This window comes from Prunus mume, linkage group LG2 (assembly GCF_029339155.1).
Source record: "Prunus mume cultivar Tortuosa linkage group LG2, ASM2933915v1, whole genome shotgun sequence".
In the NCBI taxonomy this organism is placed as follows: Eukaryota; Viridiplantae; Streptophyta; class Magnoliopsida; order Rosales; family Rosaceae; genus Prunus; species Prunus mume.
This window is the reverse complement of record NC_142699.1, coordinates 40,111,749-40,134,991: the sequence shown is the minus strand read 5'-3', so window position 1 is coordinate 40,134,991 and position 23,243 is coordinate 40,111,749. Positions and strand designations below refer to the sequence as shown.

General features: G+C 37.3%; 2 pseudogenes; both read left to right on the top strand.

The window, feature by feature from the left end:
• Positions 1 to 2,995: 2,995 nt before the first annotated feature.
• On the top strand, positions 2,996 to 3,699 carry LOC148920342 (uncharacterized; annotated as a pseudogene).
• A 2,237-nt stretch (positions 3,700 to 5,936) lies between these two features.
• On the top strand, positions 5,937 to 9,263 carry LOC148920341 (protein PUTATIVE RECOMBINATION INITIATION DEFECT 1-like; annotated as a pseudogene).
• The last annotated feature ends 13,980 nt before the right edge of the window (positions 9,264 to 23,243 follow it).

The following is a 23,243-nucleotide window of genomic DNA, read 5'->3' as shown; positions in this document are numbered from 1 at the left end:
GAGGTCGAATACTGTCAACTTGCCTACACAGCTGGTGCTTTATCCTAATTTCATTCTTTGTTTGCTGACTTGCATCAACCTTTGTCTCCTCCTCAGCTTTGGAGTGATAATATTAGCTCCATTTCTCTTGCTTCTAATCCCTTTTTCCAGGCTCGGACTCATCATGTTGATGTGGACTATCATTATGTTTGTGAACAGGTTGTTGCTCAAGCCTTACATGTTGGTTTTGTGGCTTCTCTGGATCAAATTGCTGATGTCTTCACTAAGGGGTTGTCATTGCCTCGTTTCTCGTCCTCGATCTCCAAGCTTCACTTTATTCCTCGCTCGCTTTGCTTGTGGAGGGGGAGGGGGGGAGGGGCGGTGATAAGCCAAAGAAGGCCACTGACTCTAATATAGGAAAGTGACTAATTATGGGGATCTTGATTATGCAATTACTTGTAATTAATTGTAAAGTTATACACTTACCTTACATATCCAGCAGGTAGGGTAAATCCACTGCTCCTTGTGAACAATATATATTACAAAATAAGCTTGCAAATATGTGTGTCTGTAGCAGCCTTTCATCCCTTGCTTTAGATTTCTTTCAAGACCAAGGGATGAAAATAGGGTGATGCATTTGGAGAAGAAGAAGCAACTTGTGGTGCTTCTCTGGTGCTCCTCCTTCTTGAATTGTTTCTCCTGCTCAGTTTTTTCAAAAAGAACAGTGGCAACCAATGTCAGATGATCATAAGGACACAAAGAATAAAAATTTATTCCTTTAAAATCTTCCATTGTCAAATACCCTATCTTCCCTTTGTCTTATGCTTCATCTCCTTCTCTTTTGCTCCTACTTGAGAGATTGAAAGAACCCAGTGAAGAAGCCATGATCAACAGAACAAATTGGTAGAGAACCAAAAAGGGTTATCAGGGTTTACTCTAAAAGGGAAATCTTTGTTCTAGTTGATGAGATATTGAATGAAGTGAACTATGAAGTGAAAGTGAACAACAAAAACAAAGTAGCGAAAAGTGAGATGGGTTTGCTATCCTTATATAATCTCTCATACAGTCCTTGTCCGATTTGGCCCCATTTGGTGGGCTGGCTTGGACTGGTTAGGATAGGTTTTAAAGCATTGGATTAGGCTGGCTGGGTTGGGTAGGTTTTGAGCCATGTCCTATTCATTCTTGCACCAAACAACAGACTGGAAATAACTTTATTTTTTTTTAATAAATCAAAATTTTATTTTAATTTTATTTATTAACAATAATTCCAACTTTTTTCCTCAGATCAAAGAGAACCCCTCAAATTTTGCAAAAAGTCTATAACCAGAGGCAAAATCCTAATCAAACAGTCTATTCCCAGAAGCAAAATCCTAATCAAACGAAGAAGATAACTCATATCTAATAGAATCTTGACCTGTTTGGGTAATTTTCAATGTGTTGTTCAAGTCCAAGGTTAGAAATGGGGTTGAAGGGGATGAAATAGGTCTGTATCTGTTAAAAATCAATGCTTTATTTGCGAGTGTTTTGTTGCGACAGATGGCTGAAGATAGAACCCTCTATATTTTGTTCAATGAAAGTCAAAGTGAACTTCTCTGATGCAGAGACTAAGGGGATGGAGGAAGAGCGAGGAGAGAGGGGAAGAGAGAGAAGAGAAGAATTTGAGAAGAGGGGTGCTTGGTCTCGCAGAGAGAAGAGGCTCAGTCTCGCAGAGAAGAGAGAAGAGGCGTGCTTGGAAAACGCAGAGAAGAGAGAAGAGGCGTGCTTAGAAAACTTGGGAACCAAAGCTAATTTCAGTCCAACTCCAACGGTAACTAAATCAGATGAATATCTTGATGGAGAGAGAGTATATGAAAGTAAAATAATGTAAACGAGGCAAAATAGAAACTCTGTTCTTCAATTCAATATGTAATTGACGCATTAAAAACACTGGTGGCTAAAATATCGGGATGCTATTATTAATGCCATATTGTTTCGAATATTTAAATATTTTCACTACAAGAAAGTAAATAAATAACCTACATGCTTGATTGATGGAGATTTTCAGTATTTTTGTTTTATTAGCGCTTTATTTTCAGTTGTAAATTAATATAAATTACAGTTTATCTAAAGAAACTTTATCAAATTCTTGATCAAATCTCAAATTCTAGTATAATAAGACATATTTACGTACATATGTACACCAAAAAATTCTTCAAGATCGTGACTGAAAATGTAAATTATAGACTAATTTCCCAAAACAGATAAAGGAAGAAATTCAAAACTAAAAGAAATCCTCAATCACCACACTTATTTGATAGCTCGGACTTCAGCCTTCATTGAATTATTGAAAAATAATTGGTAAAGCGAAAAAATGTTTGTCCTTAAGAAGTTTCTTTTTCAAAGTTTAAACATGTATAATTTTTATATTTTTATATTTTAATTTTATATATAGTATCATAATGGGTATATATAAAAACTGGAATGAGCTTGGAGGCTCTAGAGCCTCCCCTGATTATATAGATATATTTATATATTTGTGAACTCTGTAGTAAGATAATATTTTCCTATATATACATGAAAATGAATTTCCTATAATTTTTTTAATTTTATAATTAGAAATAGTAATACTTGGTTTAGTAGTAAGAAATGGAAGTAGTAACACTCAAGTGAAATAGAAACCTGGCATGAAAAAAAGAAACAAAAAACTTGGGTATTTAATTCTTGTCCTATCAAGAGAATAAATCAAGAAAACAGAAAACTTGGGACCCAAGCTAATTTCAGCCCAAGGATATCGGGCGAGATAAGATAATTCTAAACGTGAGTTGGCAACTTAAGGGTTTGTTTGGTTGGTTTAATTTCTTATGTCTAATAAAAATTTAATAGTACATTATAATTAATTAGAATAAAATATTCCCAATGAGATTAGGAAACAGGAAACTACATATATATACGTATGTAGCGTGAGGCTTTTGTAAACACTAGCTACTGTGATTTAGGGTTTCCCAATTTTGCTATAATCTTTTCTCTTTCAGACAAGATGAAGTTTGTTTGCGATCAGGCTTTGAAGGAGCAGCAATGCGAGCGAGAGCCTTCTGTTGACGTTGACGTTGTCTATGACGACATCAAACTTGATGAGCGCCACTTGGCAATTCTCCAGAAGCCCAAGAAACCACCATCTCATGGCAAAGGCAAGGATTTGGAGACCTTCCGCTTTATGCTAAGCGCACCACCGCCATCTTCTTGTCAACAAAAGCCTACGGGGCCAAGAAAATCTGATGCTCATCATCGACGTCAAGACTGGGACGATGAAGACAAGTTGGAGAATAGCAAGCGAAAGCTTCACCAAGGCTACCAAGAGTTCCAAAACAGGAGAAATAAAATTCAACTTCCAGAGGTCAAGAACTTGCCTTTGCCATCTAAGCCTCAGCGAGGCCGGGTTTTGAGCAAGACCAGTTCGAGGAAGTGCCCAGAGCCTTCTGATTTTTTGGAGAGCCAACAAAACCCTAAGGGGCCCACAAAATCTACTCATCATCTTCATCACCGGCGAGATTGGGATGATGAAGAGAAGTTGGAGAACAGTAAGAAAAAGCTTCATCAAAGCTATCAAGAGTTGCAAAACAAGAGAAAGAAAATTCAAATTCTGGACATTAAGAACCTGCCTATGCCGCCAAAGCCGCAACGAGGTCGTGTTTTGAACAAGAACTAGTTGTTGCCAGTTCCAGGAAGTGCCGAGCCTTCTAATTTCTTGGAGAGCACGCGATCTTATTGTCTAGTTTATTCAGTTCATTCAAAATAGAAACTCTGTTCTTCAGTGGCTAAAATATCAAGATGCTATTATTAATTTTGAATATTTTAATATTTTAATATTTTCACAACCTAAAAAAAATTAAGGAGAGTATTGGTCAAATTTGGAGAAGAACAATAAACCAATCTAGGGAAGATTTCTAAAGATAGAAATTAATGAGCATGCATCCATTTTAGTTAACAAACAAACTTGTCACATCACTGATGTACATATAAATTTTAACAATATACTTTGTTACATTGAAAATCCAAGATGCTGCCCCAACAAATGAAATGCATTAGCACAAATTGATCAGCTTCAATCATGCACATGATACTTCAGACCGAACAAAGAAGAGGCCAGAAGGGCCATCACTGGGCAGCAATGCTGACTTCAGAACACTTGCAGCACCTTCTACAACGGACAAGATGCCGGTATTGAAGTTTATATCTGTCTTGACATAGCCGGGGCAGACAGAATTGATGAGGAAGTTGGGGTATTTCTTGGCTAGAATCCTTGTATATGCATTTATTGCCGCTTTTGAGACTCTATATGCAGGAAAAACAAGTCAGCCCTTGCTTTCAATAAAACCCTCCTTGAGACTTTTAAGCGGGTGACGGCCAAGCTTCTAAGAATATGAGTTCAAGAGCAAGTTTATATGTAGAAATGTAAACAAACAATGTATTAGATCCTTCAAATCAATTTCAGATGAGCTTGTTGATAATTTAAAAGAGATGCAATCATACAGGAATGTTAGATTGAGACTGTTGCAGAATTGAATATGACTGCATCAGACATGCAATCCTCATATTGAAAGTAGAAAGAACTTAAAGAGGATCTGTTGGTGGTTCCAAATATACTTTGTTGCATTAAAATAAAAGTTCAAGATGCTACCCAATCTTCAATCAAAGACCTGACACTACATTCTGAACAAAGAAGAAACTTGAAGGGCCATCATTGGGGCAGCAATGCTAACTTCACATTGCAGCACCAAACTCACAAAACATAAGACTAGCGCCATAGAAAGGCTTGAACGAGTTACCACATATTCTAGTCAGTAACATTGGAGATATGAAAGAAATAGCGCAAGTTACGATAAATAATGAATGGACTGGCCGCTAGAACATGTAGTAGGCCGTTCAGCCTATCTATGATGCTAGTTTTTGTTTTGTGAGTTTGGTGAGCTTTTTGGGTGCCAAATTTGTTGTTGCTGGTCTAACATTTCCCGGAAGGACAATCTTATAAATAGAATTGAAATAGAAGCCATATTGAGCAGGGTGGTTAGTCAACGGATTTTTTTATAGCCCAAGAACATTCAAATGAAATGATCAAAAAGCATCATGATTTCTACGCTTTGTTAGTTGGTTAGCATGCAGCCTATGTGCTGAGAAACTTTTGACTCAACAACCAATCCCCATCTGCACTGTTGTAGTCTCTATAATGCACCACGTGCTCATACTCAATTTATTCCAAAGTTCCAACCGAACACACCTGCTCAGAATTCCAACATTCTTATTGTTTATAGATATAATTCGTCAAAACAAGAGATATGAAATGTAAACAAGACCAGTAGTAAATACGTATTATTATAATGGAATTCGAGTACAAGAAGTTAGAAATCCTACTTTAAAATATCGTACTCAAGTATCATTAGCAGATAAACAAAAAGTTCTTTTAGACAATTTTTAGAATATTAGAACTAATAATGACAGCATGAGAAGAAGGCATGAAAAACTTATTAAAGCCCTTGAACAAGAGTTTTTAGCATATAATTATGATTATAAAAGAGCAAAACAACATCTTTCTTTTTTGTAAGAAAAACATGAGGGGCAAAAGAAAGAGTATGATGCAATAGTAAGAAATTTTAGAATTATTAATTTAAGATGTCAAAATTTAAGCATGATTTTACAAGAAAAAGAGGTTAATGAGCCCAACTTACTTAAGCATAATAGAGAATTTTCCATTGAGTAAAAAACTAAAAATCCATATCTTCTTCAAACCCTAGCTAGAGAAAGGTAAAGATTTTTACCATAAGATATTAAGTCATATGATTATATTAGTATATGAGCAAAATAGTTCTCTTTAGTTATACATTCAAGCTTTTCTTTTTAATTTAAAAAATAATACACAACTTGGTATAAAAATTATTACTAAAAGCTGTTCTCATTATACTATTTATTTCGCTAGAATTTACATGGTGGAATATAGAGAATTGCATTTAGAGCATAATCCAGCATTTTTAGCAAAGTATGGTTATTTAGGTCAACTTTATATGGAAAATAGTCATCATTTAGATTCATTTTCCTCAAAATTAAAAGAAGTTATATATATATATATATATATATATATCCCTCTTTGGAAGAACGTAAAATTAGATTTCACCAGCATACCCCAAGAGTGGTTTACGGATAGTATTTACCTAGATAGAGCACAACATAATATTATTATTTCTCATAATGAACTGCTTAGTCTAGCAGAATCCGTAAAAACGGAGATCTTTACCAAGCAAGACATTCAAAAATACAGAGGAGCAACAATAGCTAAGCAACAATTGTTCAATTATGAATTTGAACCTTCTTCACCAACCCAACTTTATTAAGATTTATTTAGATACTACATCTGGGAGACCAGATGACACATATGAATTCAAGATAAGCAAAACAAGAGGAAAAGTTTTTGATGAAATCTATAACCAGATAGCAGAACAAATTGAAGCATAAGACAACGACAACTCATACTGAAATAACTTAGGAGAAGACGAACTACACAATATAGATAACATGATGGAAGCATAACTCCATGTGACGACCTCATGATAAAAGAAACATCATCAACTTCATTTGACGTGAAGGATCATCCCAGCAGATAAAGTATAAGTTCCATCCTTTTTGGCTCTATATGGCAATCAGGAAGCAAAACTCCCTTGACGTCATATGAAAAGAAGAATCAGACTCCTTAGGCAATACAAAAATGAATAAAAGCATTATTGTACAAACACTATAATTTTGTCCTTCTTTATAAATACTTCCCTCATTTTGAACTGAATCAAAAGTCTCCTATTTTTCAACTCACAAATTAAACCGATGGGATTAGTTTGTTTGGCCGGTTGGAACAGTATTTACTATTTAGGCCCTTTTTTCCTAGTGTTACCCCGCTAGCGTGATAAAACCCGAAATTCTCTGGCGCCAAAATTCAAACACCTTCACATCACACGCTCGCAAAATGTAGTTGGAGGGACTCGCAGTCACAGCACCTCCAACGCTACCAAGCATCAGAAGATGACTATGCTTCAAATTCAGCAACGCGCTTGCTCTGCTTCTTTTCAATCCTCAATTTCCCACCGTCCACGTGTCCTACGCTCTCTCTCTCTCTCTCTCTCTCTCTCAGTCCATCTCCGACCCTCTTCTTCGTCTCGCCTCTCGTTCAGGGTCTCTCTTCCTTCTACGAAGACCTCATCTTACGACAAGTCGTTGATCTCATTTCCGCTCTCTGCGCTTCCGCTGATGCTTCGCTCTGAGCTGACTTCGTCGCTAGGGTTTCCGATCTCCTCTCCTCCGATCCGTTGGCCTTGAATCGCCGTCAGATTATATGGTATTTACATCCTCTGCATTTATCAATTCTCTACTTGTTTAGTTGTGAATTTCTGAATCGATTTTGAGATTTAGATTAAAATTTGCGGCAATGATTTGTTTTCTGTTTGCTTCTTGAGGAAATGTAGGAAAGCGTTATGAATGTTTATGTTTTTAGGTAATCAAACAGTGCATGATTGGTTAAGGTTGAGCGAATTTGGTGTTTCTTTTTTTTTTTTTGGTGAAATTATAAACCAATTGGAAATGCTTTATTTCCCATTTGATTCTTGAGAAAACTGTAAAATGAATTTTGTATTTTTCAGTAATCAAACAATGTATGATTTCGGTATAATTGAACTTGATTTTAGATTTCTCTACCTTATGCAGGTTCAGAGTTCCCAGTGAACACCAATCAAATGAAATTAAAAGTGATCAGATTTTAATATACAGCCCTGACAAGAATTGGAAACTCAAATTTTGGTATACCTGAAATTCTCTTATCCCTGTATTTTGGTTACATTTGTGAATTAGCATGTTAAATTTTTTGCCCTTGCATATCAAATTTTTTCATCATTGTGGAATGATTAAAAAAGGAAAATGAGAGAAGGACAATTTGTGAATTAGCATGACCTTGTTTATCTGCAAATTTTATGGCTAGGATTTGTAGTATACAGTGAAGTCTCAATAGATTAATATGCACATATGATCTATGCACCCACTGACTTCTATAACGAAAAGCTTTTCAACAATATCTTTAAAACTTACATCTTATTGACCTTAAAACATATATATCCCTGTTAATAATTTTGTCACCGATATGTACAGTAATGAGGCTGGTGTATCATTATGGTCTTTATAGGGATATCGCCAAGGTTAGCCACCAAATTCCCTACATTCCAGAAGCTGAGAGAGTCCTGTTCGAGATTTTAAGTGAAAATGAATGGGATTTGTCCATTAGCATTGAAATGGTTGTTTCAACAAGAGAAAATCAACAGGCCATTGTCTTATCAGCTGCATACATTTTGTGGAAGGAATATAGAAAATGGGTCTGACATCATCCTCCATGGAAAGAAGAGTGTCATATGGTAAATGTTAATTCAATTGCAGAGTTAATAGCAGGAGCAATATATATATATATATATATATATATATTTTGTTCTTATCGATAGGAATTCTGTAGAAAAGAAGGCCAACAGCATGACATAATTTCTGAAGTGAATCTCATGGGAACTATTATTGACATATTTCCAACTGTTTCAGACCAGTGATGCTTGCTTGGTATTGGGAATGCTTACTACAATCTTTATTGCAAATCAACTTATACACAGTCCCCACAGATATCACATCCGTCTTAGTTTTAATTTTAAACTTTATGCTCAGTGCACCATGGAACTCTTTCTCATGATGGCTATTGGCTTGCAGTGACTATGACGGTGAGTAACTTAATTTTGCTGATTCCAGCTTTGCTTGCTCCTACAGGAATTTAATAAGAAAGCTTGTCTTCTTCTTTAGTTAATAGTTCTCACCACAGGAGCTGCAGACGGGTGTAATCATGAATGTCTCCTAGTAATTGGAATTTTTCCCACTTAATTTTTAACCATTCTGCAAATCAAGTGCTCATAGTAGCTTTAAAAGCCATTATTTTCAGGTTTTAGAAGGTGTGGAGAAGTCTTAATATTGGTGCTTCTTATAAATTACTGTTAAGAAGGTTAGTTCATCCTATTAAATTCAACCAACCATAAACAATTGCATTTTTCTTTTGAATCTACAGCCAGATAGGATGCAGCAAATTTCCTTTATTTGAATCTACTGCCATGACCTATGCAGACTAATGCATTTTGGATCTCCTTTGGTCGCTTCACCATGCCTGTTGGAGTTGTTTACCAGAATATCTGATCAGAGGAATAGAACCAGGGAGGAATTGATATGCACCATGGAGTACCTAATGTCTGTAGCGGCTGTAGTAGAAGGCCTAATTATCTACAGTTCCTCATAGTGGCTATGAGTTGTGGCCTCTGCCTATCAATGATCTTGGGGTGGGGAATTTCCAATTTAAGGGACAAATGTGAGTTCCATGATTAGCATCAAAATTCATGTAAGAGTTCATGTAACAGTCACATTGTTAAAACTGCATAAGGTTCCTGAGTGGATGAGGTCTGTATTTGATGATTCTTGCACCCAATTATTTGAGCATGCAAATTCCACTTTTATTTTGAGCTCTATTGAATTCTTAAAGACGGATCAAATTGCTAGTGTCAATCAGTTGCTCCATGTGACCATTTCTATGTCTTGCATTCTGTGTTCCCTTGGTTTTTGTTCTTGTCCAGTGGGCATGTTAACGGATTAAATTGAAGCTTTTCTTTTTTTGTTAGTACTCCAAACGTAACAATGAGTCAGTTTACTTTTGTCCAGTTGGTTTTAGAATGAACACTGGCTGATAGGTTTCCTTAAATTTTCACCCTTTGTCATTCCAGTCATGCTTGAGAATTTAGAAGTCAAATAGCAAGGAAGTGCGATTAACAGAGAGATAATGCGTCTATTTTATACATTGCAGGTGTGCAGAAAGCTAAAGTACACTGCCAACAGGAGAGATGAAAGTGCAGAAGAGCATCAAAGGAAGGTGGTCACTATCCTGTACAATTCGGGAGATGTTTGTGAGTATTTCATTCATGATGTCATCTGAGTCATCTCTATATACTAGACAGGGATTCTGGAGGATTAGATTTTCAGGATAAGAGATTGTTAGAAGAAATAGAGATTTTCTTTAATACTGTTACAGTAACAGATGACAGCTAAGAAAATCATACTAGTGGTTCACAGAGTGAAAGCACCTGCAGTTATTGCCTTTGTGATCATTGATTGCATGAATAGTTGAAAACCGAAAAATGCATCGACTTTTTTTATAATCTTGATTCTTGTCAAGAAAGTTGACGCCCTTAATGGTTATCGTGTTAGACACTGTAACCTTGTTTCCCGTCTAACCTAAATTGACTAAACTGTTTTGTTTGAAGTTACTATCATTTTCAACTGTTTATGCCTTAGAAAGAGCTGACTTTTTTAATAATCTTGTGAAGTAAGTTTGTGCCTTTAACGTTTATCGTGTTTAACGTCTAACCTATATTGACTAAACTGTTTTGTTTGAAGTTACTTTCAACTGTTTATAGGACAAAATATTCAAGTCCGACAGACAGTTTATACTTTGAGCTTGGAAGTTAAGAGACAAAATATTCTTTCATTGCTATAATTTGGAAATATACAGATAGTGGAAATGCCTACAAGACAGTAGACTTACTCATTAGCACTTTGTACATGCTGCAGCCTCTTCCTATATGTAAAAATCTTAATTACTTGAAGCTATCTATCTATCTATCCATATACTCTTAGCTCAACAGTCTCCAATATCTCCACATGCTAGCAGTTGGCGCCAGAAATTAACATCTCAAAGTCTCTCATCGTTTTGAAGTTATCATCGATGACAACATTTCTCTCCATCTCTTCGAGGGCAAGCCGAGCAGCTTCTCTATCTCGTTGCCGTTGCTCCTTGATGTATTCATTGGCTTTCTTCATCTCGGCAGCTTTAAACCTCTTGATCTCGTCGGTGTTTTCAAGACCATTAGAGCCACTATAAAGAACATCTTGTTTGGCTTTAAGGATGGTACCTGCAAATCGGGCCTTCAGCATTGCAACCCGAGCAGCCCTTCTTGGTGACAGATTGATCTCATCGGATGTTGTGGCGTTGACAGGAGAGGCATGATGGAGTACTGTCACTGGCGATTTGCAGCTACTGAAATTATTAGAAGAAGCCTCAGAATTACTCACAGCGACACCATGATCAAAAACTGCCTTCAAGGGCGCCAACCCGCCATTATCTTCTTCATCATTATCTTTAGCCTTAGGCATCTGCCTCTGTCTCTTTACCCTCCTCTTCGTTTGCTGACCCAAAACCCTAACTGGATGGGGTTGAGAATTGGAATCGGAATCGTAATCGGAGGAACGTGGACGCTTGAAAGAACGGCCGGGATTGGGTTTTGCAGAGACCTTGTGGTTGCGATTGTTCAAAGAATTCAGATTAAGCTTCAAATCTTCAAGCGTCATTGTCACCAAACCAATTAAATCAACACTTCAACTATAAACGAAGAAAGAAATATTGAACAAGTAAGTTGCGTGATTTTCAGTTTCTGCCAAGTGGGTTTTGGCCAAGAGCGAGGCGTGTGATTGAGAATCAGAATGGGAATGTGAGTGAGAGAGAGAGAAAGAGAGAGAGCAAGATCAGGGTTGTATGGATTTGGGGATTTAGGGTTTACAACCAACGGCTATATTTCTTCTCAATTCATTCTCTTCACTTATCTTGCAAACCCAATTGCTTAGCTTTCACGTCGCTCGGTGGTTGTGGCCAAGAGCAAAGTGTGTGATTTTGAAGGGTGTTTTTTGTGTGATAGGAGAATCAGAATGGGAATGTAGAGAGACAGAGAGAGGGAGAGAGAGATTAGGGTTATATGGATTTGGGGATTTAGGGTTTACAACCCACAGCTATATTTTTTCTCAATTTAATCTCTTCTTCACTTCTCTCGCAAACCAGTAGCTTAGCTTTCACGTCGCTAGGTGCTCAACTATCTACTCTGCCCACTGCCCAGCCTGAAGTTAATCGCGTTTCGTCTGTATATTTACACTTTTGCCCTCTCGTCTTTGCAACGATTATGTTTCAAACTTCCCGCTCGCATTTCAGTGCCAATTTGCTTGCACTGAGCTTAATTTACAATTTTACCCTTTCTTAAAAATAAAAAATAGTTTCACCAAAAAATTAAAAAATTAAAAAATTAAAATTGTTGCTACTTTTTTTACTTAACATCCCCTTTTTTTTTTCCTTGGGGTGCGTCAAATTTTATTTTTATTTTTTAAAAGAAAGTTAAAATTAAATAGTCACTTTTTTTAATATAGTAAAATGTTATGAGGGTACATGACTTGGTTATGTATTCAGAATGGGAATAAAACAGAATTGTAGTATGAAGGAATTGAAGCAATGATGAATTAGTTTTGAAGGAATTGGAGCAAGGATGAATCATGCTATGAAGGAATCAGAGTCTGGTAGTCCCTTATCATATTTAGTAAGTGTCTCAAACTGGTATAAGAAAAAAGTTTATTTTCACTGCACTACAATATTAATTAACCTTCAAAAAATTGCAAAGCCCAAAGGACTGCTTGGTGGGCCATTGGTTAAAAAATTAATATTAAATAAAAAAGACGTCTCAAGCTTGGGGCGTTATTTTGAACGTTTTGAACAAGAATGCCAATTCACTCGCATAGGCTTAAAGCTATTTAGTTAGAGTGAGTTGTGATGTTATGTTTTTGCAGATTTGGCTTTTGGATTTGATATATCGATCAGAGATACTCTTATAAAAACTACTACTCCTCTCCGAGTATCAACATATCAATTTGCTTGATTTTGTTTATTTCATATCCATCCACTAACAAATAAACAACATGAATTACCTTGACAACTAAGTTTAGTTAAATTCAGTGAATCGCGGCAACCAACAAGAGTTTATATTTGGTGTGGTGATGGGCTAAACAAAAGTTTTATAATGAGGGAAAAGACATGGTAGAAGGTAAATTGGGTTAATATCACATGCAATAAAAAATAAAAATAAAAATATCCTAGCTTTTAAGGGCAAAACGAAAGAGAAAAATATTTATTTTGTTTGAATTGCAAACCATTCTATACATGTTCCCTCCTCTCCTCCACACTCATCAGTTCTATCATCTGCGAAGATTTCAATTTTTTTTTTTTTAAAGATCTTGTCGTCTAGTATGAGTTTTTTTTTTTTTTTTTTTTTTTTTTTTTTTTTTTGGTATTAACTTGTCTTGATCTTACATTCTTTTCAATTTGGCAGGACCTTATAGTCGTAAGGTCGACCACTTACTACATTAATAATTAAAATCTCCTTAAGTATTTTTCATGTTATTAGACCAACATTTAAAATATTTAATCACAAGAACGTGCAACTAATACTTATTTATGTGTTTGTGCTCGGAAGCTTCACAATCATTCTGTGCTGTGCATATGAAAGCTCTAGATTAAAATATCCATAAAAAAACCTCTATAAATTAATGGTTATGCTAAGCCAAAATTAGGGCATTAATTCCATCTCTAGCAGTAACAAACTTTGATTAGATCAGTAGAAAAGAAACTAGCGATGGCATGGAAAGGCTACACAACTTGTTCATCCTCACAGCATTAATTATCTTTTGTTTCTTTTCAAGTCCAGCTGTTGTAACTACTGGTTCTGCAACCTACTACAATCCTCCCTATACCCGTAAGGCGTTAATTGACTGCCTTGTGTATTTTAATTAAGGAAGGTTCAAGAATTCAACATGGTGGTGAATTTTTACTTCATTTGATTCCCGTAAGGCTCATATATTTATAATAATTTGCTTAATTTTGTATAGCTTCTGCCTGCTCTGGGAGGAGAGACAGCCGCCATATGGTTGCAGCTGCAAGCTACATGCTCCATAACCGCCGAGCTATTTGTGCGAGGAGATACAAGGTTACCTGCCTAACTGCAGCATACAGTAAGGGTCGGAATCCATCGGAAAGCCAATAATGTGGTGTATGTGACCGTCGTCGACCTCTGCCTCGGCTGTCAAGCCCAACAACTTGACTTGTCTAGAGAAGCATTCGCATCCATCGCCGGTTTAGGAGCAGGAAGGATTAAGATATACTTTCAGCCAGTGTTAGAGAGAATGGTCATGTTTTCGTACCTCTATTTCTTTTTCTTTGTCTTTCATAATGTAGAATAATAGGTGGATCCCTCAAGCCTAGTATAATGAATTCCAATATGTATTGATGACATATCAGCGGTAATGTTCATTTGCCGTGACATAAAAAATTATTTAAGAATCAATATGAATCTTGTTAACGGGGTCTAGCAGAGTGCAAAAGCACATTGACTTGTAAATAAGAAATCTTAGATTCGAACTCCAATGACATCTTAGTTGCGTGTGTGTGAGAAATCTCCATCCTGTTTAGTTTATACCATCACTTATTTGGATATATAATAATAATAATAAACTATTCCTTATAAAAAAAATAAAAAAATAATCAATATAAATCCCAATTTGCACAATTCAATTGCTTACGAAGACATCAAATGAAGGGCATAATGGGTGGAAAAGAATGAAAAAAATTGACCAATAAACGGTGGTGCACTCATTGAGCACAATAAGGGACGTACTCCAAAACATCTAATAACAGCCTTAAATAAAATAGTGAAAAGATTAATCTTCCAAAACACTTGATGTAACTTCCTTTTAAGGGCATAATGGATGGTATTTCCGTGTGTTTGATGTGTTCCAATTAAGCTGGCATGCAAGTAATAAGCAATTAAGCTGGCTATGGAAACTAGGGATAGGGTTTGATGTGTTCCAAGAAGGTGACATTATCGATCCTGCGCATTTGATTTGAACAAAAGGCAAGGAGAATGGGAACTATAAAACATGACTATAAATGTATTATGTTAAACGTGACGATGAAGGTATTATGTTCATGTAAGAGTAATATGGAGTAGTGCCATGATGGTGAAGATCGGCCATGGGATTGCTTGGCACCATGTCCAAGCAAGTCAAGCACTATTTGTCCTTGTGTCTTAATAATTCTGATGAGGAACACAATAAAAGAATTTTTTTAAAAAAAAATTAAGGTGTTGTTAAACAAACCCTAAAATTAGTACACCCTATGATCTAAGTACATCCTAATACTAATATTTAGATCAAAATATAAAATTAACTAAGTGCACCCCATTTAACTACCAAAATTACCCATGGTACACCCTAATATGTAGTGCTTCAACTCATACTTCTGATAATTCTTATATTTTACAGCCTAGATGGAACCGTGGGGTTCCACCTGATCATTACTCACCAAAAGGCAAAACGAGATATGTTATTAACCATTATGTGTCTAATCACAGGTTATCTCTTGAGTGCAAAGCGTTTGTGACCAGAATGGATAATATTAAAATTCCAACCCGTGTTGAGGAGACATTTAATGATCCAAAGTGGGCTGAAGCCATGAATATTGAAATGGAGGCGTTGCAAAAAAAAAAAAAATACATGGGACATTGTTAATATACCAAAAGGAATGAAGCTCATAGGATACAGATGGGTGTTTACAGTTAAATATAATGCAGATGGTATTGTGGAGAGGTACAAGGCAAGATTAGTAGCTAAAGGTTTCACTTAGACATATGGAGTTAATTATCATGATACTTTTACACATGTGGCTAAGATGAATACTGTCAAAGTTTTGTTGTCTTTAGCAGTAAACTTGGATTGGACCCTGAGACAATTTGATATAAAAAATGCATTCTTACATGGTGAACTAGAAAAGAAGTGTACATGAGTCTTCCACCAGGGTATAGGGTTACCGGTGAAACGGGGAACGTGTGCAAATTAAAAAAGCGATGTACGGGTTAAAGCGGTCTCCTCGGGCATGATTTGGCAGATTTACCACAACTATGAAGAAGTTTGGTTACCGACATGCCAATACTGATCATACTCTATTCATTAAACATAGGGTTGGTAAGGTGACTTTGCTAATTATTTATGTTGATGATATAATTGTGACTGGTGATAATACTGTAGAAATCGAGGAGTTGCAGTAAACGTTTAGCATCCAATCTGAGATGAAAGTTTTGGGCAGTCTGAAATATTTTCTAGGAGTGGAAGTCACTCGATCTAAACATGACTTATTTCTTTCACAAAGGAAGAATGTCATGGACCTGCTAGCAGATACTGGAATGCTTGACTGTAAACAAGTGATACACCTATTGTTGAGAATCATAAACTTGTTGTTTATGTGGATCAGGTTCCAACTAACAGAGAAAGATACCAAAAGTTGGTTGAGAGATTGATTTATTTATCATTGACACGCCTTGATATTTCCTATGCTGTAAGCGTTGCTAGCCAATTTATGCATTCACCTAGTGAGGATCATATGGCACCACGATGCGATTCGAGTTACTTAAAGTCTGCTCCTGGGAGAGGTTTATTATTTAAGAAAAATGGTCACTTGGATCTAGAAGGTTACACTGACACAGATTATGCAGGGAATATTATAGATAGACGTTCTACATCAGGTTACTTCACCTTTGTTGGTGGTAACCTAGTTACGTGGCGTAGCAAGAACCAAAATGTTGTGTCTCGGTCCTCTACAGAGTTTGAGTACAGAGGGATTGCCCAAGGGTTTTGTGAAATACTGTGGTTGAGGTGGTTACTTGCTGAAATTGGGTTTAGACCGAATGCTGCTACAAAGCTCCACTGTGATAATCAGTCTGCATTTGAAATTGCTAACAATCCGATGCAACATGATCGAACTAAGCATGTAGAAGTTGATCGGCATTTCATTAAGGAGAAGCTGGAGCATAAGTTAATTTCTATACCTTTTGTGCCTTCTTCAGAGCAGCTTGCAGATATGTTGACCTATGACGTGTCAAAACGCTGATTTGAAAACTCACTTGACAAGTTGGGAATTACCGAAATCTATGCACCAACTTGAGGGGGAGTGTTGGCATGAGTCAATGTTCCTATTAGGAATAGAATTTATATTTTGTTATAATTATCTAATTTTAGTAGAATTATGAGATTTTGTACATATTTCCTATTTGTAACCACTCTATATGTAGTATATATATTCCTTCTTGAGAGAAGAATAAATATATTAGTTGTAAACCATAATTATTTTGAGTGTCTATTCGTCATTGGATGTTCAAACTGGTTTTCTACGTGGTTCTTTGACAGAGGAGGTGTATATGTGTCAGCCATCTGGTTTTATTGATCCTCATAAACCTGATTATGTTTGTCGCCTTAACAAATCCTTTTATGGCCTTAAACAAGCTCCTCATACATGGTTTCAATGTTTTTCTTCTCATTTGCTGACATTGGGTTTTGTTGCCTCCAAAGCTTATTCTTCTCTCTTTGTATTTATTGATGCCTCAATTGTCATTTATCTACTGATTTATGTTGATGACACTTGAAAGCTTTCTTCATGGAAGCCATGGATGAACCTGACCAAGCTTCTCAGACTAGAAGTATTGAAAGAGAGAGAGAGAGAATAAGCGAAACAGAACGAGAGAGAAAGTAGAGTGCTTAAACTAATTTTCTCATTTTAATTCCTTTACAGTGTTTACAATCAGACTTATATATCTCTTCTAGCTAACTAACTAGTGAATTAAGTTAAAAACAGATTAACAACAATAACAACCAGCCAGCTCATTCTAACTAACAGACACGTGACCATCCTAACAGACACGTGCATCATGAGTTACATTCATTCTTCTGGTGGTTTGGGTTGTAGACTAACATCCCCCCTCAAGCTAATGCTTGGGGGACTAAGCATTAGGTTGTTTCGAAGATACGAAAACTGAGAAGTATGCAGCCCTTTGGTGAATATATCAGCCAGTTGATTACTACTAGGAATATGAGAAACCAACATATCACCTCTAGTAACACGCTCACGGATAAAGTGGAAATCGATCTCAATGTGCTTAGTGCATGCATGAAACACAGGATTGCTAGCAAGGGCTAAAGCCGAAATATTGTCACACCAAAGAACAGGGGGACGATCAAGAAAGATATGAAGATCACGTAGAAGTTGGCGGATCCAGGATAACTCAACGGCAGTGAGAGCAAGAGCCCTGTATTCGCTTCAGTCGAGGAACGAGAGGCAATGTTACGCTTCTTAGCACACCAAGAGATAAGATTATTACCGAGAAAGACAACATACCCTGCGTGGATCGACGATCATTGACATCACCTGCCCAGATCTGCATCGGAATAGGCTTGCAGATAAACATCACCAGAGATGAAATGAATGTCGTGAGTCAGAGTACCAGCCAAATAGCGCAGCACACATTTGACAGAGCAAAATGTGTATCTGTAGGAGTATGCATAAACTGGCAGAGAGTATTCACGGCAAAAGCAATATCAGGCTTGCTGAAGGTAAGATATTGAAGCCCTCCCACTAGACTTCTATAGAGCATTGGATTCGAGAGAGGTGTGCCATCAAACTTGAGTAACTTTGTTGTAGGTAAACAAGGTGTAGAACAAGGCTTGCATTGATTCATACCAGCTTTAAGAAGAAGATCAGTGGCATATTTGGATTGATTAACATGAATGCCTGTGGAAGTATACTGAACTTGAAGTCCTAGAAAATAGGTTAATTGGTCGAGATCCTTCATATCAAATTCACGACTGAGAGCTGTAATGGTCTGCTGAATCAAGACACTATTATTCCCAGTTAAGATGATATCATCGACATACAAGAGGAGAACAAGAATATCACTCCCAGACACGCGAACAAACAGAGATGTATCAGCCAAGGATTGAACACAACCAAGGGTGAGCAAATGAGTAGTGAATCGCTCATTCCAAGCTCAAGGAGCTTGTTTCAACCCATAAAGTGACTTCAATAAGCGGCACACATGATGAGGATGAGCAGAATCTTCAAAACCTGGGGGCTGTTGCATATATACTTCCTCATGAAGAACACCATGAAGAAAAGCATTCTTCACATCAAGTTGTTTAATAGACCAATGAAATTGAGCAGCTAAAGCAAGGACCAATCGAACCGTAGAGTGCTTGACAACAGGACTGAATGTTTCATCATAATCAAGACCAGCTTCTTGATGAAACCCTTTGGCAACCAACCGAGCCTTGTGCCGAGAAATGGAACCATCAGCATTCTTTTTAAGTTTGAACACCCATTTACAATCAACAATGTTCATGGAGGGTTGATAAGGAACAAGAGTCCAAGTATGTTGCTTTTCAAGAGCTTGAAACTCATCACCCATAGCATGATTCCATTCTGAAACCTTGGCAGCCTGAGAATAAGTTTGTGGTTCATGGAAGGAGACGGACCACTTGTGGACTTGGCAGCCAAGAAACCATGGCGAGACTTGATAATTCCAGACTTGGAGCGAGTCTGCATAGGATGTGAGTTAACAGGTGGAGCAGGAAGGTCCACAATCATATCTAAAGAAGGGAACTGATCCAAGGCATGCGTAGGAAAAGAAGATAATGAGGTGGTGAGTGGAAGACTCTGTTGGTACTGATCCTGTAGTGGCAGCAGCTCATCCTGCATACAAACTCAGTAGAAGAATCAATAACATCAACAGAAGGTACAACTTCCCTTCCATTAGATACTGGACTTGCTAATTGCTTAGTAGAAGAAGAAGTCTCTGGTAAACCATCAAGTCTAGGACTGCTTGCAGAATGTAGATAAGATCTAGGAGAAAGTGAAGGGTGTAATGGTGTGAATGCTGGTGGTGTGGTAGTGTCTGGGGAAAAGGAAGAACTTTTAAAAGGAAAACAAGACTCATCAAAAACAACATGGCGAGAGATGTAAATGCGATCAGTTTTGGGTACCAGACAAAGATAACCTTTATAATCCAAAGAATACCCTAAAAAGACACATTGTTCAGACCTAGGTTGCACTTTAGATTGAGTATAGGGGCGTAATAAAGGGTAGCATGCACATCCAAACACCTTCAAAAGAGTAATATTGGGGTCTTTGTGGAACAGCTTAGAGAAAAGAGATTGCATACCTAAAGACTTGCAAGGCATCCTATTAATGAGATAGTTACCTGTGGATAATGCATGAAAAAGATATTTGGAAGGAAGAGCAGCAGTACTGAGAAGTGTAACAGTAGTTTCAACTAAGTGGCGATGTTTCCTTTCAGCCCTTCCATTTTGCTCAGGGGTGTAAGGACAAGATTTATGATGTAAAATCCCTTTGGATCCAAGATAGTTCTGAAAATCTTTACTAACATATTCACCCCCACCATCGGATTGGAAAGTCTTAATGGAAGTGGCAAACTGATTCTCAATGTAGGCAAGAAAATGGACAAAAGTAGGGAAACAATCTGATTTCTTTATTAATGGAAATAACCAACAGAAGTTGGTACACTCATCAAGAAAAATTACATAGTACCTATGACCATGCAGAGAGGAATAGGGAGTAGGACCCCAGACATCCGAGTGTATCACTTCAAAAGGGATTTGAGACCTAACATGTGAAGATGGAAATGGTTGTTTACACATCTTGCCTTATAAACAAAAGCTACACATATGTGGCAAACTAGGAGAAATGGGAATATGAGCTTTGACTAACATAGAACTAGTAATATCATGAGAAGGATGACCTAATCTATAGTGCCACAGAGTATGGCACACTTTATGACCATGAAAAGCAGCTTGGCTAGGAAAAAGAGAAGGTGTCCTTGTTGGAAGTGGATAAAGACCATTATGGCACTGTCCTTGATACAGTCGCCCCTGCAGATCCTGGATTTGGAACCACAAAGCATTATATAAAATCTGGCAGTTGTTATCAAGACAAAACCGATGAACTGACAACAGATTAGTGGCAAGAGTAGGAACATGCAAGACCTCAGGGAGATGAAAGACTTGATGACCAGAGACAAGAGAGGAACTACCAACATTAGCAATCCTAAGTCTAGTACCATTACCTATAGTAACATTATCCGTGGAAGTGGAATGAGTGACATTGGAGAGCAGCTGAAGATCGGATGTCATATGGTTAGTAGCACCACCGTCATCAACCATATGTTGGGATCGAGAATGAGCGATGCTGATTGCAAGAGCTGTAAGGGCTGGAGATGGAGGCGTGCCTTGATATGAGAAATTGGTGTGATGTGGCGATTAGGAGTGTGTGACCAAACTCGAGACAAATTTGACATATTTCAAGAAATGGAGAAGATGCAGTGATTGAAATTGGTGGAGCCGTAGGTGAGGGTGACAAAACACGGCTGGAGTTCGGAGAGACAAAATACTGAGTAGAAGAACCTAAGTTGCCCCCCAGATGCCATAGACCAAAGGAGAATGCCATGAACTAGTATTGTTGAAACCAGCATTGTTACATGAAACCAACATTGTTATTCCACGAACCAGATCCTTGGTTCCGGGGACCATAGGAATTTCCAGAGTGACCACCATGATTCCATGACCATTATTACCACCATTATTACCACCATTCCAGTTAGGACCATTATTATTCCAAGTATTGCCTGCCACCATTATTCCATTATCTGCCCCGAGACCAAGAGCCACGACCACGATAATTCGAAAGGCGTCGATTCCAGTTAGATTGCCAATTTGGATTAGCACCTCCACGATCAACCAAACTAGAGTGAAAATTATCACCATGAGCAACAGGTGGTGAAGAGGATACGGTGCCTTTCTGCGCAACCATAGCATCATGATCGGAGAATTAAAGGACTTAGCAGATCAAATCACATTCTTCTTGAGCGATAAATCACGCAGCTCTGGAAGAGTAACTCGAATGGTCGAGCACGGATATGAGATTTGAAGGGATTGTATTCCACAGGTAAGCCTTTGAGAATAAGCAAAATCATATCCTCGATCAGAAATAGAATGACCAGCGATTGACAATTCTTTGTCGTATCTGAACCTTCTTCCAATAGACATCTATAGAATCAGTTCCTTTCTGCATTCCATGCAAATTATTCTTAAGATGCATGATCTTAAGCTCAGAGATCGAAGAATAACGATCTCGCAGTGTTTTCCAAGCCTCTGTAGCAGACTTACAATTCATCATCTCAAAAAAAGAATCATCGGAGAGGCTCGCAGCAATTAAGTTCAAAATAGCAGTATCCATTGCTTCCCAGTCTAGATAATCATCTCCATTAGGATTAGTAGGCACCGTAACCGTGCCATCAAGAAAATCAGAAAGTCGATAAACTTTGAGAAATTTCGCAACCTGATAGCTCCATTGCATGTAATTTGTATCATCCAATTTCAAAGTAATATAATTGGAGGCATTATGAAGCAAATCAATCGGTGTAATAGAGCTTTTCCCCATTTTCAACAAAAGCTAGGGTTTAGGCACACAATCAACTAGTGCAGAAATTCTGAAATTCAGACTGTGTTCAGAGAGAAACAAAGCAAGAGAGTGTATTGCCAGACCAATTCGAATGCATAAGAATCGAGAATGGAGATGAAGAAAATTGACAAAGATATGAAAAAAAAAATTGAGAAGAAAGCATAACCTCACAAAGACGAGCTAGAGAGATACAAGCAAAGAAATGAGCAGCGGAATAGAGAAATCAATCAGATATGCAGAGGTAATGCTCGATACCATGAAAGCTTTCTTCATGGAAGCCATGGATGAACCTGACCAAGCTTCTCAGACTAGAAGTATTGAAAGAGAGAGAGAGAGAATAAGCGAAACAGTAACGAGAGAGAAAGTAGAGTGCTCAAACTAATTTTCTCATTTTAATTCCTTTACAGTGTTTACAATCAGACTTATATATCTCTTCTAGCTAACTAACTAGTGAATTAAGTTAAAAACAGATTAACAACAATAACAACCAGCCAGCTCATTCTAACTAACAGACACGTGCATCATGAGTTACATTCATTCTTCTGGTGGTTTGGGTTGTAGACTAACAACACTCTGGTTACTGATAATAATGCTAATACAAGAAATGACTAATTATGGGGATCTTGATTATGTAATTACTTGTAATTGATTGTATAGTTATACACTTACCTTATGTATCCAACAACTAGGATAAATCCACTGCTCCTTGTAAAGTATATATATATTTTGGATTTACTCAAGAAAAATAATATGATTGATTGCAAGCCTGTGTCTACACCTGCTCTCTTTGGTCGACGTCTTAGCCTTTTGGATGATGAACCTTTCTCGGATGTCTTTAAGTACCATAGTGTTGTTGGGGCCCTTCAGTACCTCACCTTAACATGCCCAAATATTGCTTTTGTTGTTAACTAGGTCTATCAGTTTATGCATAGTCCTACCACTCTTCATTGGATTGCTATGGATCCTCCATTGTTTAAAGTTCACTTACGCCGATGGCCTTGTCTATCAGCCGAGTCCT